This window comes from Malaclemys terrapin, chromosome 7 (genome assembly GCF_027887155.1).
Source record: "Malaclemys terrapin pileata isolate rMalTer1 chromosome 7, rMalTer1.hap1, whole genome shotgun sequence".
NCBI classification, from domain to species: domain Eukaryota; kingdom Metazoa; phylum Chordata; order Testudines; family Emydidae; genus Malaclemys; species Malaclemys terrapin.
Genome location: NC_071511.1, coordinates 6045986 through 6062855, shown reverse-complemented (window position 1 = coordinate 6062855; position 16870 = coordinate 6045986). Strand labels below are relative to the sequence as shown.

General features: G+C 46.5%; 1 long non-coding RNA gene across 2 annotated transcripts in view; it reads right to left on the bottom strand.

The window, feature by feature from the left end:
• Positions 1 to 14848, bottom strand: part of LOC128840030 (uncharacterized) — a 38956-nt gene extending 24108 nt beyond the window's left edge. The window contains exons 1-3 of one of the 2 annotated variants that reach the window (XR_008445592.1): positions 14779 to 14848; positions 12580 to 12828; positions 2523 to 2674 (exon numbers count right to left, since the gene is read on the bottom strand). This is a non-coding gene — a long non-coding RNA (uncharacterized LOC128840030). Of the gene's footprint in view, positions 1 to 2522; positions 2675 to 12579; positions 12829 to 13568; positions 13780 to 14778 lie in introns of those variants that run through there. The other variant, XR_008445591.1, reaches the window with a different exon arrangement.
• Between the last annotated feature and the right edge of the window lie 2022 nt (positions 14849 to 16870).

Below are 16870 nucleotides of genomic sequence, written 5' to 3'. Positions count from 1 at the left end.
GCTGAAGAGCTGAAACACACTATTTTCAAACTTAATCCAATTAAAATAATGTCTTTGAAGAATGAAGATGGGTGCTGAGTACACAACGGCAGTGTCTCGTTGCAGCGCTGCTCCGGAGATATCGCAGACGCAGTGCAGCTCTTGGTTCACCTGTTGGTTATGAATGATCATTTACAGCAACTTTTTTTTTTTTGACAAGAAGAGGCAAATCCTGCCAACTTCTGGTTGCGTAGGTCCCGATTTAGCCATCCTCACTCATGCAGCATAGTAGCTTTCCTTGCCGATACTTTGATTTCAATGCGGCCACTCGCGGCCTATGGGATAATTCACTGGGAGTAAGGCTGGTAGACTCTGACCCATAACCAGTCCTAGGGGAAAGATCGGCGCATCTTTGTGTCATATGATGTTTCACAGTTTACAAAGCTGAAGGCCAGAAAGGACTGTTAGAATATCTACTCTGACGTCCTGTATGAGAGAGGACATTAAATTACACCCAATTACCACGGTAGTGAGCCTAGTAACTTGTGCTTGGCTAAAGCATGTCCTCTAGAAAGGCAGCCAGTCTGGATTTGATTTCAAGGGATGAAGGATCCGCCATGTGCATTGATTAATCACCCTCACCATTAAAAACGGGTGCCCGATTTCTAATGTGAAGCTGTCTGGCTTCACCTTCCAGCCATTGGTTCTTGTTACATTTTTCTTGGCTAGAGTAAAGACCCCTTTAGTACCTGGGGATTTTCTTCCAGCCCTTGTATAATTTGTGAGGCTCTCTTCTGCACTCTCTCCAATTTGGCAACATTCTTTTTAGAGCGTGGCCAGCAGAACTGGCTGCGGGACTCAAGTATCCGTCTCGCCAAAGTAAATCACTTCCCTCCTCCCATTCGCTACTCCATGTATATACCTCCAAGGATTGCTTTAGCCCTTTGTGCCACAGCTTTGCACTAGGAGCTCATACTCAGTTGCTTGTCCGCTAAATCCTTTTCAGAGTCAGTGCTTTCCGGGATACAGGCCCCCATTCATAGGTATGGCCACCTTCCTTATTCCAAGAGGTGTAACTTTGATTTGGCTGTATTCAAATATGGTTTGAATGGGGCAAGCTTACCAAGCAATCCAGAGAGGTCTATGTAACTGTCCTGGCCTCATCATTATTTACCACTCTGCCAATCTTTCTGTCACATGCAGATTTTACCAGAAGTGATTTTATTTTTACTTCTAACCAGAGGTTTCTAATAAGCTTCCTGGTTACTAGTCTTTGGTCAGAAGTTATAGCTAAGCCATAAACTCTGTATTCGTACAGACTATGTTTCAGAAACAGGAAAGTTCTTGCAGATCTGATGGCTGAGTTTTTACATTTCTCTTTTTAGTTTTTCTCTGTTTGTCAGTTGTGTCTTTATCTGTTCCACAGCTTATTGCAAAGAGGTTAGCTCTATCTAGATCTGGGGCTGGCCATAAGGTTATGGAGATTATTCATTGATTTGGTTTATGCACTGTAGCTCTCTTCAAATGGGCTTGTTTAGGAGTTTAATTACAGGAGATTAAATATATGCCAGCTAGGCTACAGTTGAATGTGAAACCGATGCTCAGTTAAGCATGGCCCTGCATATTTCAACTTGCCCAGCAGAACCAGGTCATATTCAGAGTCATCAGTTTTAACAAGTGGACTTTTAGCATGGTGTATTGTGGGGGTAGGGGATTACCCTCCCTGATGTACATGAACAACTTGTGCTGTTAAGTTAATGGTATTTCAGCACTCGGCTCCTCCACTCTGCCCTTGAATATAAGGTGACATTAAATACGGGGGCGGCTCTATGTTTTTTGCCCCCCCAAGCACGGCAGTCAGGCGGCCTCCAGCGGCATGCCTGCGGGCAGTCCGCGGTCACGCAGATTCGGCGGCACTTCTGCAAGTGATCTGCCAGTCCCGCGGCTTCGGCGTACTTGCCGCCGAATTGCCACCGAAACAGCGAGACCGGTGGACCTCCCGCAGACACGCTGCCGAAGGCCGCCTGACTGCTGCTCTCACAGCGACCGGCAGGCCGCCCCCCCCGCGGCTTGCCGCCCCAGGCATGTGCTTGCTGTGCTGGTGCCTGGAGCTGCCCCTGATTAAATACAATACACACTGGAGCCCCTACACGCCAAATGCTGCTCCATTCTTTTCTCACTAACAATGACCCTGATGCACCCACTCCTGCCCCTTAGTGAAGTGCAAGAAATTACTGGAGCTGGTGGAGAAATGCATAAAAAACCTGAGTTTTCAAAAGAATTCAACCATCCTGATAAAAAATCAGCACCCAAAAAATTGCAAATCATTTTCATCAAGCATATGAAAAAAACTCAACCTGCTCTAGAAATGACTGATTTTCCCCCTCCCCCGCAGGTGGCCTGAATTATTAATTGACTCACAATAATCCAGGTACTTTTCACTTTACCTGAAATCCTGGAGATTTTGGTAATTTGAGCGGGTTGAGAGAAGTAAAGAAAGAGACCAGATGCAGGGAAGGTGCTAGGACAGGAGGGCCAAGTACCTGAAGAGGCTGTCTGGGTTTTTGTTGGGGTGCTGACTTCTCCCTCTTCCTTCAGAGTGATTATAGTCCAAGGACACACACCCAGGAACCAGATTTTGTCATCAAGGGCCACCAATGACTGCAGTAGGGTAGCCAATTACGGCAGCAGGAAACTGTATAAGTGACATAAAGAGGAGATGAGAGTAAGAAGATGAGTTGGCTAGCCCTAGCCGGTAGGTACTCTCTGGGACTTGGCTAGTCACACTGTTAATGCTGAGAACTCCTGGGATGTAGTCTGGTTGGTTATTGTTGTTCTGGCCTTTCCCCCGTAACTTGGATCAAGTGTAGACTCAAGAAAAAAACTTTCATCTTTACTTACCCTTGGAACACTGGTGCTTCGGTCAGTCATGTCTACACTGTGCACTAAGCCTGGGCTCTGACTCAGGTTTGAGCCGAAGACCCTCTTCCATCCACACACACACACACACACACACACACAGTCTGATTCAGACTGGGACCTGGGTTCTACGACCCTGAGCCGTGAGTGGGGCAGAATCCGAGTCCTGCTGTGACTGAGGTCCAAGCCCTGTCCTTTTTGCAGTGTGGACCCAGCTCAAGCCACAGACCTGAGTCACAAGGTCTGCATCCAGTTATGGATGCATTAGCATGGCTCAGAGACCCAAGTCCAGCAATTGTAAAGCCAAGTTTACAATGCAGTGTGGATGCTCAAGCGCAGGATTGGAAACACCAAGTCCACAACTGCGGGTCCCACACACCCGATTTTACAATGTAGTGTAGACATACCCTAAGTCAACCGTCTCATTTAGGCCCTTTGACAGGGATTAGGCACTGTGACTTCTGACCAAATATACCCATTTTGCAGAACAGACAGCGTAGAGGTATTATGTTGCCAGATATTTACCCTTCTTGTTCCATTTCTGCCTCTTTATTTTATTTCAATGCTTGAATTACGGCTACAAGTGGTTGACTTTGCCTACAAACCCGCTTCCCTTGTAGAAAATTCCTGTAGGATTTAATAGAAAATGCTAGTCTTTGTATGAGGTATGTTTTTAACCATCCTGGAGAATTTCACATCCTTTCTGTTGAATTAAAAAAAACCCAAACAACCACCAAATAGAAAGTGTATCGTGGCCTGTTAAATGATAGGGGCTAAACTGGCATAGCCCAGAGACGACCCATGCCTGTCGATAGTGGTGGGGGGAGGGAGAGCAGAGTGAGGGCAGCTAGCTTCAGTAGTGTTACTGAGCATGCTCAGTCCAATGTGCATGATCAGTACAGCCACGCAGCAACTCTGGGGAGCATGTGAGCCCCCCCCCCCCCCCCCGGCGCATTGCCTCTGTCATAGTCCTCACTCAGCCGTACAGAGGAATAAGGGGAAGTTATATCCCTTCCTTACATTGTGGCTCCCACACGAAAAGCTGGAGATGTAATTTCCAGCTGGGTGGTCAGACCCGCGCTAGCTCTGATTGAGGCAGCACACTAAAAATAGACGTGGCGGCAGGAGGGGTTAACCACCCCCATTGTGAGCTCGTCCGAGGGACATACTCAGGTGTTTAGCCCCTCCCACCTCTCACCCCACCATGGCCACGCTTCTATTTTTAGTCCACTAACTCAGTCAGAGCTAGCGTAGGTATGTCTGCCCAAGCCGGGAATGATACCTTCCTCTCCAACTGGAGATGTCCTTCCTGAGAGCAAGAGGAGGAATTGTGACTTCAAGTCACAAGATTCATTCTCTGATCTGCAGAGCAGCTACACACCACCCCTGCGATGACAGGGACTGTGCCTTTGAGACCTGAGCATCCCAGACAGGCAGTCTGGGCAAAGTACTGAGAAGTTCTCGTTAGGCACAGCCAGTTGATACCAGACAGAATAAAGCCGAGTTCTTGCAAGCAACTTCCACCGATTTCAGAGGCAGTTAGGAGCCTAAATACCCTTGAGGATCCTGGCGTCAGTTATCACCGAACGCCACAGAGCAGACTGTCAAGTTATGACCCAGCCCGTAGGTTTTGATAGTGCCTTCTCTGAAGACTATTGATAGTTCAATTAGTGGGATCCCTCCCATGTTCTGTTGGACCTTTCTACCTCTGAAGCTTGGAGAAAAGAGTAAAAAAAACAGGTGGGAGCTTTGTAGCATACTTTCTACTGTCCCTATTTTCCCTAATTGAGCACTGCTTTATTTAGAAGTTTGACATCCCAGTGCCATTCCTGTTTTCCTACGTTCCCTAAAACCCACTCTGAATTAGTGCCAGATCCTCACCAGGCATAAATTGGTAGACTTCAGTAGAGCTTTGCTGATTTACACCTGCTGAGGGTATGGTTTTTTCATCTTAAAAAAAAATAAATAAATTGGATTCAGCATGCCCTGGGAGCTGACATAGTCTGACACAAATCCATCCTGGCATTGCACTGAATGAGAAACTGAGGGAACTGACGGCTAATCACTGCTGTTGTCCTTTCTTTTTGTTTTAAACTGGTGCCTCCACTACCCGTCCTGGTGAAATCTCCATGGAGTGTACATGTTGATTTGGAATGCGTGTGTGCGCGTGCACGGCCTCTGAACGCATAGTGTGTGGTTCTCTGGGTTTGTAACTATGAAATCCTGAGCACTTCTAACAGCTTCCAGCCGCTGAACAAACAAATCATTTTAAGAAGCATTGAATCAAACGGTGCCTTTCCAGAGGCCCAGTTTGGAACATCTCCCTTTGTGAACGAGAGAGCTGTTTCTGGAGACAGAGGTATTCTTCGGTCACTAGCTAAAATAAAAGCCATCAGAGGTATCCTCCCTGCAGCGACAAGAGAATTCTTAATGTGGGGAGGTTGTGACTAAAACCACAATGAGATAGGAGATCACACATCAGATGCAAAGTGGTAAGTTAGTAAAGAATGGCTGAGTTTTCCCACATGTTCATTAATCTTCATGTGTCTCTGTTTGCTCATCTGGTCTTGCGGTGCGGCACCATTCATTCTCTGCACACCTTCACCCAGACTCCTGCTGTCCTCTCTCTGCCTTGCTTACCTTTCTCCACCCTGTGCTCTAACCTGTGCTTAGAATTGGGGAGCTGCAGCGCTATACCCTACCTGCCCCCAGCACTTTCTAGGCTCAGCTGAGAATTGAGCTCAGGGGCCTTTGATTTTCTAGTAGTTTGGGGCTCAAGCTCCATTGAGGTGATGGGCAACTTCAACTCAGCCGTGACTTTTGTGAGCACAATCCCTACTCCCACGAGTAAATCACAGGGGCTGTTGGTGTGAGTAAGGATTACACAGGTGAGTAAGGGTCGCAGAATTGGACCCAAGTGCTTTTACACAGTAGAGGCCTGAGCCAGTGAGGTGCTGAGGTTCACGTAAGTAAAGGATGCAGGAGCTGATCCAGGATTTATACATTTAAGGAGAAGATAATGTCATGACATAATTTTGGGACAGCTGGAAAACAATAGAGGTGATAAATGAGCTGGTAAAACTTAATGCCTCCTTTGGAACGATTAGTTTATGGTGCAAATATGTATTGTAGGAGTTACACTCAAACATTGACCCAATGATCCCTGAGAGTTTCCTTTAGAGCTTTCACGGTCTGTTACAGAGCCGTGTATTGTGCCAGTTTTTACACACTCTATTGATATGCCAAGTATAACTTCCCAAACATAGTTACCACATCTGTGCAGTAGTTGGGTTTAAAAATTAAACGTCCCTGATGTGTTTTTTTCAGATGCCAGCAATGATTAGACATTACCATGGGCTAATAGCTTGTCTAATTCCAACCTTTCCCTGCAGCTGCTTGAAATTGACACAAACAGGCTCAACCTTGCCCCCACCCCCCCACCACAAAAAATACAAATCAGTTTTAAAAAAATCCATTTTTTGTTTGCCGTTGTTTAGCCCAACACTGGAGAACTACTTACTTCACATTTTTCTCAAATGAATAATGAACAGAAATAACCCCTGGGCAAGGCCCTTGTTTAGCCAGAGTGAGTCCAGAACACGTTTCGGGCCAATTCCGACAAAGCATATAGAGCATATTCCAGGACTGAGTCTTCATGCAAGGACCTTACAAAGCCCTGGCAATGCAGCCTGATCATGGATGCCCGGGGCAGATCCCAGCCCCGTAATAGTTTATATACGGCAAGTGGCATCGCTGTCCTATAAAGATTCACTTATAACTGAGGTCCTGATCCTGCAATGCACCTGCAGATGTGTTGGCAGCCAGAATTGTAAATGTTTCCAGACAGGGACTGACTCTCGCTGTATATCTGCATAGCACCAAGCTGCCACGTTTAGGCACTACTGTAATATACTCCTTTAATGTACTATATGCAAATACTATTTAAAATTCCCAAGTTGGATGAAACCTCATTGGGGCAGTATTGCCCAAGGGATGTGCCTAGAAGGTCTCATTTTTCAGAAGGCTGATTTCACTATCAAATGAGATGGAAAGAATCTCTCTTGCTCTTTCTTTTCAAACTGTAGTAAGTCCCTCTTGGACTCAGCTTCAGAAAAAAAACGGGCTAATACTGAAGACTCTAAATCATTCCTAAAAACAGAGCTCTTTGCTAATCCCAAATTTTAGGGCCTTTCTGGTCTTACCCGAACATCAAAGCTCAAAGATCATTTTGGCGCAGATAGGGAAATTACAAAGAGACGTTACATGGCTGATAATGGACTGGGGTCTTTCACAGGAATGAATGTTGGGTGGTGAAAATGAAAGTTGATATTATGAACAGTTTGGGACTTGAGAAGGTTCCAGCATTCATTTATACCTAGCTGCCTGGTTTTCTACGTACATTTCTCTGCCCTTCCCCCTCTGGAGAGAAAGAGTGTCCATTTAATTTCCCTGGGGAAGACTTGTTTTTTTATTCCCTTCCCCAATTAACATGTTTCCAATGCTGGTGAACTTGGATCCTTTGACACTAGAGAGCGTCTGCTCTGTTAGCCACTCTTCATCTCGCATGATATTCGTATATAGGGTAAAGCAGTTCTCCTATATGCAATCTCCCTTTTTATGGATTCAAATCTCCAAATGCAGAGCAGTGCGCACATGCAAACGTGTGCACACTTCACAATTTCTGTGGTGAAACAGAAAACGATCCCTGGCTTTATCACAGTCTCTGAACTAGTCCAAAGCCACTCTAGGAAAAATTGGTTTCCAAAGCTTTCATTTGATTAAACAAATATATTTTGTAATGTCCCGGGTCTGTTTCAATAGCTGATTCTATGAATAGCTTTACTACAAAATAGGAAATGTATTAGACAAAATGTAAGTTACAACCTGAATAAGCAATGAATAGGACTGTTGGGCAGTGTGGGTCTGATGTATAGAGATTGGGCATTTTCTCTTTGTGTGATCCTGCTCTCACCGATGAGAATTTTACCATTGCTGTCAATAGGAGAAGGCCATTGGCGGAGCCTGTTGTGATTATTGGACCTCACAAGTTACCTAACCTCAATTGTAAAAAGCGTGTGAAAGTTCATACGATGTTACGGTAACAGTAAAAAATGGGTCAAGTTGTTTACGACGATGACGTTATATGTGCAAGAAAACCAGACAAACTGGATTAGTCCAAAGAACCATTGTTCAAGGACTATGTGAGATGAAGATAATGTGGGAATGAAGTTACGGCCCTACGGAAATGGATTGGTGGATGAAATAGTGAGGGGATGGGCTGTTCCACCCATCACTCCCTTTTTGGGTCCTTATAGGAAGAGACATGGGAGTGTGTGTGGGGGGGGAGGGGTACAGAAAGAACAGATGGAGAGGATGAACTGACAGGCTACTGAAGCAAGCTTCAGCATCATGGCTGCCACCACCACCCTCACCACCACCACACACATTGGTTCCTGGGACTCTGGGCCTTTGCCGTCCTGATCTTGAGAGATGTCCTGACCAAGCCAGAGAGAAGATCCAGATGACATCGCCACCCCTACCAGCTCCAGGTGAATCCCAAATACCTCCTGAGATGAAGCAGTAACAGCTCCAGCTTCAGCCCACCTCTCTTCCCTGAAGGAAAGTTATTACCATTGTTGATACCATTTAAGAGACTGTCAAACAAGGGGGTTAAAAGGATTTTTAATGATGTGTTTGCCTTGGGACTAAGCCGGCCGAGATCTCTGTACCAAACCTTGCACCTTATTTAACACTGTTTAATGTTGGACAGTGACTGGGTTATGTTAACACTTTGGCCCATTTATTTCAACTAAATTAATACCTGGCCACAAAATTTGCACACATCTTGGGTGTGCAGCTTTGCACACCCTTTTCTGGGTGCAGCTGAAAGCCCAGTTTTGGGCATGCAGTTGGCATTTGCATGAGCAAATTGGATAAGGTTGCACTGATGTGCATCTGAACTTACTTTATGACCTGTTAATGGTATAATAGGCATCTAATCTATCCTTGGGCCTGCATGTGTAGCCTACTGTGTCTTTTGAGTACAAAAGTAAAACGACGCTTCCTTCGGGCCCTCAGCCCCCTCCCTCTAAATAAATAAAGGCCAGGCTGTTGGAATATAACTCCCCTTCCCCTTTCCTAAAAAGCCAGAGCAAGGAGTAGGGCCTAAAGATCAACAAACTCTGGCTGTGTCAGACCTCAAAGATAACTGATTCCAGAGCCAAGGACCCTCCATTGAGCAGGTCACATCCCTAGTTTCATACGTTCATATATTGGGACTCTTAGCTGGAGGGCTGATCTCTGCTGCGATAGCAGTACAGGCTGAGAGGCAGTCTACCAGCCAAGCCTTAAGCCAGGGGTCGGCAACCTATCAGAAGTGGGGTGCCGAGTCTTCATTTATTCACTCTGATTTAAGGTTTTGCGTACCTGTCATACATTTTAACTTTTTTAGAAGGTCTCTTTCTAGAAGTCTATAATATATAACTAAACTATTGTTGCATGTAAAGTAAATAAGATTTTAAAATGTTTAAGAAGCTTCATTTAAAATTATATTAAAATACAGAGCTTCCCCCTTCCTCCCTCCGGACCTGTGGCCAGGACCCAGGCAATGTGAGTGTCACTGAAAATCAGCTCGCGTGCCATAGGTTGCCTACCCCTGCCTTAAGTCGTAAGGTTCAAGGCTTGATCCAGACTCCCTTTGAAACCAGATAAGGCTCAGATAGGGGAAGATGTAGCAGTATCAAGTAGCGTCATTAGATACTGACCTTTGTCGTGTGATGGGAGTAACATTTATTTTACTGTGAACGGTATCGCTTGACTGCGGCCAGGATCTGCCCCTCACCTGCAATCTTGGGATCTACCCTCTTGTTACACCTGTCCCACTGGTCCAGTCTCTGTCAAACAGTGGGAGAGTTGGTGGCTGGCTCCAGAGAGAGAGAGAGAGAGAGCTAAACATTATCATAAGACGCTAGCACAATGTGTGTTGTGTGCCCTCTGGTGGCTGCCCCACTGCAGGATAATAGCCTACTACTGCTACCCCCTAATGAAATTATCCCCTTTTATCAAATGATAGAGTCCTGTGCTGTGGTACAGATGGGCCTGGTTTCCACCCATGCAAGGGAGTTGTTTCATGAGCATTTTGAGAACACATGCTATTCTATATTAATAGTGCCTTTTTCATGAATAAGTGTCCTTTCCCCCACTTACCTCATTAAGGCTCTAATAACTGCTAGCACATTTTTGGCATATAAAGTTGGCAAAAGTCAAGAATTAAAAAAAAAACAACATGTCTGAACCATTTCAGCCTGGACAATAAAGGCTTTTTCTTTCTTTCTTTCGAAAGCTAAGGGGGGGGGGGGACTTTAAACGCTGTTGTGTAACTTCCCCAAGTGGGATAATTAACTTTCTTTACAATACGGAGAAATTAAAAAGCCTATATTTTTTTCCATCAGTGTTTTCTGCGATGCAACACAACAGCAAGCCCAATCCTCCATCTTAATGGGGAATGAGCTAGCACGTGCTGCGTGCAGGCCACATAACTAGGTTCCATTGCTGCAGCAGGGCACTAGGATTCTCCATTCGGTTGCTGATGGTTCATTGTTGTCTTCTCAAATTTCTGAGTCAGCAAAAAGCAATGAGGGGAAAACATGAGAATATCTTCGCGTCAGCCATTTCCCTTCTTTCCCAGTGCCAGTGGCCATGCAAGAAGCCTGGGCAGGCAGCCGAAGAGTAACTGAAATACCTTGTTCTGGTCACAGGAGAAGGCGGACGAGGCTGAATGCTGATGGCCTTGCTTCGTGCAATACTCCTGTTGGTTTCTATGACACTGCTGCTGGAGCAAAGACTTGTGAGATTCAGAATGGGGCAGCAGAGGCCGTGAAATAACATGGCCGGACTGATGGTCCCAGTGCTAGAGAGGGCTTCAGTCCTGCTCTAATCAGTTGTGGCAATCCTGGTTTTAACGCGTTGGAATAGGGAAGTTTATAGTGTTAGTCACTGGCAGGGTTGATCCAACCAGGAAGCCTGCAGCACAGAAGTAATAGGAACAGGCCATGGAGCGGGCACGTTCGAAATGAACTGACTTGCTGGAGCGGATTGGGACTCACCCTTGCGGCGCCTCCTGCTGGTGTCCTGGGAATTAGCTCTCGTTCCAGCCTTGGAGCGCCCTCTGCAGGCCGGTGTCCCACTGCCGCTGGGCCCCCGTGTCCCTCCCTGGACTCCAGTGCCCCGTTATCTGGGGTGCTGCCCCCGGGCAGTAACCCCTCACTCTCGGGGTCTCCCCTCCCCAGGAAACCCCCACCTCCTATCCCCACCTCACCGCAGTTGTAGGCTACTGCCAATTACCAACTAGCCCCCGCTCCCTGGGGCAGACTGCAGTATTAGCCACTCATCACAGGCAAGGTTGGGTTTGGACCTGCTGCCTCTGCCTAGCCTTGGGCTGTCCCCTGCTACCCCAGTACCTGTTTGGCCTTATACTAGGCCGCAGCCTGGGTGGGTTTCCAGGCCAGAGCTCCCCAGCTCCCGTAGCCTTCGCCTAGCCCTGCTCCACTCCAGGTACCTTCTCTAGCTCCCCAGCAGCCAGGCCTGTCTCCTTCTACAGCTAGAGGAGACTGTGTGTCTGCTCCTGGCTTCCCTGGCCTTTATAGGGCCCGCTGAGTCTGTTTGGGGTGTGGTCACAGCTGAGGCTGCCTCCCAAACAGCCCAGTCTAAGGCTCCTAGCCCCAGCCCTCTCCAAGGGCTGGCTTTTAACCCTTTCTGGACGGGAGCGGGTGACCACCCCGCTACACTTGCTTTCTCCAAGCAAGTCCCTGGGCAGGGGCAGAACCTATTCAGTTGGACAGCTCTTCAAGGCAGGGACCTCGGGCCCCATTCACTGTTGCTCTGTGACTTGTCTGCACCAGCACAGATGACACAAAAAAGTTGCAAAGCAGTCACTCTGGCCCCCACTGGGAACTACAAGAGACCCTCGACAGGAGTCTCAAAGCTGGCAATGCCCTTCCCTTCCTTCCCTCACCTTCAAGAGGCATTCAGGGGTGGGTAGATAGCAAGAATGGGGTCGGGGTGGCTGGGGTGTTGTCAGACTCTGGTGATTATGTGCCACTGCAATGTTCCATCAGGGCGGTGCAAGCTGCCTTCCCCATCTCTGGACTGGTGGGGCCGGCGCAGGCTGCATTCATGTGGTTATCTGCACAATGCCATATGCCATTAAGAACTGTGTAAACAACCATAGCAATTCCTCACAGGAGGCCCAGGTCAGCCCATGTAATGGCATGGAAGCCAGTGGAGATCCACTGGGCATGAATTTAGGCTTGTGAGTTTTAGTATTTCTTCCATTCATGGTTGGTGGTCTCAAAAACTGTGGGTTAAGAGCTCCCCAAACCCCTCACAGAACAGTGGAGCTTTTGCTGCCCTCTGCCCCTTCTGAACAATGTAGGTATTGCACAGTCAGGAGGCCTCTCTTGATCTACTCTACCTACAGGAGAGCCTCAGAGTTAGACACCTCGGGAATGGGGGTTGTTCGTAACACTCAAATGCTCGTAACTCTGAACAAAACCTTATGGTGGTTCTTTCAAAAGTTTACAACTGAACACTGACTTAGTACAGCTTTGAAACGTTACTATGCAGAAGAAAAATGCTGCTTTCCCTTTAATTTTAGTAGTTTCCGTTTAACACAGTACTGACCTGTATTTGTGCTTTTTTTTTTTTGTCTCTGCTGCTGCCTGATTGCGTACTTCCAGTTCCAAACGAGGTGTGTGGTTGACCGGTCAGCTCGTAACTCTGAGGTGCTACCGTATAACCAGAATGGGGTTGCAACAACAAACGTGTCCAAGATTGGGCTGTGATGTGTTCACTTTTTCCAGGCATGACATCATAGCTTGGCTGTGGGCATTTTGAAGATACTTGCAGGGAGAGGGCCAAATTCTGCAGTTACTGTGGGGTAAATCTAGGATTAGTCCATTGACTTTAGTGGCATTACTCCAGATATATTCTCTTCAGGGCTAGCCTCAGACCAAATGGCACCCCAGGAGAGCGTCTTTGGTGCACTCCCCTTTCCATTTGTAAAACTTTTAAATACCTTACCACACCCCCAGCCTAGTGCCCCCCGCCCCCAAGCCCGGTACCCCAGGCGGTTGCCTGGGTTGCCTGCCCCTAAATCCAGCCCTGTTACTGAAAGCATAATCTGGCCTGGCATACTTCCAACTCAGACCCATCTCTGAATCCATTAATTCTTTGAAACGGCAACATCTTTCTATACCAGAGTACATCTCTTGTGTCGGCTGGTGTCAATTTTGCCCTGATTTAACAATGCGTTCTGGGAAAGAGTTAAAAGTATGTGGAATCTGGCATGGGGGACTCAGGAGGGGGAGACAGGGCAGGAAGAACGTTGCTGATGTACTCCCTAGCAGGCTAGTGTTCAGAACCCACTTCCTAAGACACTTGTATCTCATCAGGAAATGACAGAGGTATGAACAGCCAGCTCAGATCTGTGCTGTCCTATCCAGGGTCTAGTTTCCTAAAGCAACTACAGCTTTTTACAGCTATAATAGCCAGAATCAAAGGAGACCACTTCCAGCCTTCATACTTGTCACTTTATTATTCAACTTAAATTAAAAATGTCAAACCAAGCAAACACATCAACAGCTAACAGAAGCTGGAAAGTAACTACCCACCTTAGCTGTTCCCTCCAATCCACCGACCGTGTATAAAATCCCAAGAATTACAGGGGTGGGGGAGAGAGAGAAATGCTGTGGTAAAATTTACAGGCACTCTCCTAGTGCTGGTTTGTGCAAAGGAAAAACATTTTAAGCCTGCAGCAGCAGTGAGAATCCAGCCCCAGTGAGCTGCAAATATTTCTCCTCCGTTTATGTTCAACGAGACCTCTCCTTGCTCCCCCACGCCCCTCTTTTTTGTGTGCAGTTGCTGCAAAGTCTGGTCATGCCCCTGTTCCATGAAGGGGGGGAGAGACACGTCTGAAATGTTTACAGACTCTGTTGCCTGGAGACAGAAGGAGGCTCCTCAGGGCAGCGAGCCAAGCCTTTAGCGGCTTTACATATAGGGAGTCAGACTCCGCAGCATAAGAACAGATGTGCAGAGTGACATGGCTGGAGCAGGACTGACACCATCCCACTAAGAAGAGGATAGAATGCCATAGGCCGAGCTCTTGTGCATCAGAGGTCTAGGCCGATTATTGCTGATAGTGGGCAGCTTTACAGCTGGGGAGTTTTTTACAGCGTTGCCAACTCCCGTGATTTTAGTGCAAGTCTCACCAGACATGGTGGGTTTCTCAAAATCCCAACTCCTGATTTCAAGTAGTTCTCATGAGAATCTCGACTTTCATTTAAAAAAAAAAAGTGAGTTTCTGATCTTAGTGGTTGTGGCGAAACACTTGAAAACATCAACCCTAAAGGCTCAAAACCTGGAAAGTCCATATAAAGAATCCAAAGTATATATTGTGGCAGAGCTCTGACCTTGCCCCCATGGGTCCTGCATTTCTAGGCGGTATATGCTAGCCTCAGTGGCTCTCTGTGACTCTCCACGTAGCCCTTCTCTCTCTAGGGCCAGGGTTATAGTCTACTGAGCCCTTTTCATCATAAGCCAGCAAAGAGATTGGTGAGAGAACTGCCACAGTCTCTGTTGTCCCTAGGGGCTTGTTTTAGAACAGTTTAGCCTCCTATCCTGACAGGGCCTGACTTCCCCTCCCAGGAGGTGTTCCTGTAGTGGTGGGTTGGGGGGAACCCAGGCCCACCCTCTACTCTGGGTTCCAGCCCAGGGACCCTAATGGTAACAGCTGTTGGCAGCCAACCTTTCACTGCCAGAGTTGCTACATTTCCCTGGGCCACTTCCCCACAGCTCTCCTGCTTCTCCCTTCTTCACCCTTACCTTTGGGCTCCCTTATCAATAACTTGAGGGTGTCTTCATTGACCAGTCCTTCAGCCGCACTTCCTCTCCTCTGCCTCCCTGGCTCTCCTCTGCCTGACTGAAGTGAGCCCTTTTGATAGTATCAGCGGGGCCTTAATTAGAGTCAGGTGGTCACATTAACTTAATGGCCTCACCTGACTCTTTGCAGGTTAATTGGAGTCAGGTGTTCTCATTAGCCTGGAGCAGCCCCTGCTCTGGTCAGTCAGGGTACAGAAAACTGTTAACCCAGTGGCCAGTATATCTGCCTTCTGCCATTCTGCTGTACCCAGCTGGCCTGGGTCTATCACAATATTTATTCAAAGATATCATGATTTTGGGGGGCCCAGCTCCTGTTGTTTGAAGGCTAGGGGTTGCCAAGACTGTATTATTTGTACAGTCCTGGAATCAAGGAGGAGCAGAAAAGGCATCAAAACTCCTAGGTTTCCAAAGGGAAACATTTTTAAGATCACCCTTAACAATAGGAAGAGCAATACTGGTGTAAATGCAGTTCAACAGAAAGGAGCCCAGGCTCAGCTCCTCAAAGGTGTTGAGGTGGCTGACTTCTGGGCGTTAGGCACCTATATATCTTTGAGGATCTGGGCCCAACTCCTTGAAAGTTTTGCAGCTAATTACGGCCAGCAGAAAGACACCAAACTTAGCCAAGAGACCAATGAAGAGTGTAGAGTTGGCGCAGGGAGATGTATGTGATTAGATGGCGCAAATATGTAGGAACTGCAATCTTAGGGTTAAAGGAATCTCCATTTTCATCTTACTCTTCGGTGCAGAGGTAGCCAGGAATCATCTTTGAGAGATTAGCTATGGGGGAAAAAATGGTGCAGTTGTGTTTTGAATAGGCACACGCAGGGGGAAATAGCAATTTTGAAGTGTCAGAAGATTGTTAGGAATCATTTGAAATGACTGCAATCACTAGGGTGATATACTATTAGGGATTATCCACAAGATCTGTCCCCTTTGAAAAATGAAGGCAAAACTCTCATTGACTACAATGGGAAGAGGTGCATACTTGGCAGCAGCAAATTTTGCTAGGAAATTGTTCTTTTCTTTCTAAATTCTTGTTAGTTAATATCAACTTCCTGCAAACTCCCATGGAGAAGGGATTTTAGCTTTAAAAAAAAGTCAGGGCTTTTTTTAGTAGACTCCATTGTCTTGCGTCTTCCTTGTTTTATCACCGAGATCATTGTTTTGTTATTTTGAGCATTTTTTGTTTGCTGTCTCTTTCGTGAGAAATCCTGCACAGCCTGTGTTGTGGACCCTCTCCTACTCGCCAGGAGTCTGAATTCAATTTACGGCAAGGTGACTCAGTGCTCAGCTACTATCCGTCAGCTCTGGCAGACTCTGCAATTTCCTTAATCTTCCAATAAGTTTCCTCCCCCAACGACTCTGGATTCTTTACTGGAAGGTCAAGCAAACCAGAACCTAGAGAAGAACCTAGAGAAGAAAGTCAACAGATTCTTCTGGTTTCTTAGGATATGACCAAAATATCCTTCTTTTCCAGTCTATAGCCATCCTCGCTGGCTGTCACAGTTACGTTCTCAAATTACATACAAGTAAAGGAAGTGGCCTTCAAATTAATAGCTTCCTTCATACTGTACTTCCACTACAACTATAGTGGGTGTAGGATATTCTGTAACTATTCATGTTGAGCGGTAAATAGATAATTAACTATTTGGACAACTGTAAAAATTTGCCTTTGAAGTATTCACACAATCTTTGCTGACCCTTTGTAGGTCATCCAGGATTTAACCAGCAATAATTGAGGTCCAAGAAAGAACAGCCAATTTCTCTTTTCAATGCATAGTGCCAAATGATGTATGCATGTGCTAGGAGGAAGAAAATGGTACAGGAAAGTCCACTAGCGTGAGTAGTTACAGTATACACTACGCCAGCTATAGGTGAAGTACAGTATTAAAGGAGCTATTAATCTGAAGGCCATGGTCTTGTAACATGGATGTATTGAACTATAATATGCAATGAAGGGAATTTCAGTTTATTTCCCAATATACTTATTAAAAATTATGTCCAAGTATTTGTTCAGAGCATAAGGACAGTGGGC